Raw genomic sequence first — 1,040 nt, 5'->3', positions numbered from 1 at the left:
AGACAGAGTATTGGCGCTCGTCTTTCGCTGTGATTTTGTCAGAGTACGAAGATCGGCCGACGCTTTTGAACTACTTGCTGCATCGGCTGTGGTTATCCGTTTATAGGAGTGCATGGATGGCTGGTTAGAGGACTTCAAGGTCTACAATTCGGCGTAAGTACCCCGGCTGTGCGTTGTGTTTTGGCGGAGATATTGAGCGCGCAATATGGCTACAGTGACCTATTTTGACCACGTCGTGCATCGGCTGTGAGTGTCCGATTGTGGATCTAACTCCATAGGTCTTTAGAAGTCGACGTGGTCTACTATTCGGCGTAGGGGACGAGTCTTTGCGTTGTGTATTCGCGGAGATATGGACCGCGCAAACCGGGAATTTGGTTCAAGGAAACAGAGTATTGGCGCTCGTCTTTCGCTGTGAGACGAATATCGCCAACGCTTTTGAAATACGTGCTGCATCGGCTGTGGGTGTCCGTTTATTCATTTGTCGGTGTCAGTTTATTGGTTATGTCGGTGTCAGTTTATTGGTCTGCCTTATGGGTTGTGAGAGTACGTCTGGGTCGACATTTCGGTATTATTATCCCCGCTGTGCGTTCCATTTCCGGGTTTATGGACCGCGCAATGTGGCCCCTGCGACCTATTCTGACCACATCGTGCCTCGGCTGTGGGTCTCGCATCCAGGATCCACTCGGATAGTTTTGTAGAGGTTGATGTGGTCTACAATTGGGTATAAGTGTCCCGGCTGTGCGTTGTGTATTCGCGGAGCTATGCACCTCGCAAACCGGCGATTTTGTTCAAGGAAACAGAGTATTGGCGCTCGGCTACTGTGACCGGCTTTGCGTACATCGTGCCCCGGCTGTGGGTCTCGGATCCAGGATCCACTCGGATAGGTTTGTAGAGGTGGATGTGGTCTACGATCGGGTATAAGTGTCCCGGCTGTGCGTTGTGTTTTCGCGGAGATATGGACCTCGCAGACCGGCGATATTGTCGCTCGTCTTTCGCTGTGATTTTGTCAGAGTACGAAGATCGGCCGACGCTTTTGAACT

The sequence above is a fragment of the Anarhichas minor genome, unplaced genomic scaffold (genome assembly GCF_050575085.1).
Source record: "Anarhichas minor isolate MPS153535 unplaced genomic scaffold, ASM5057508v1 ptg000134l, whole genome shotgun sequence".
In the NCBI taxonomy this organism is placed as follows: domain Eukaryota; kingdom Metazoa; phylum Chordata; class Actinopteri; order Perciformes; family Anarhichadidae; genus Anarhichas; species Anarhichas minor.
Note: the sequence above shows the minus strand (reverse complement) of the source record.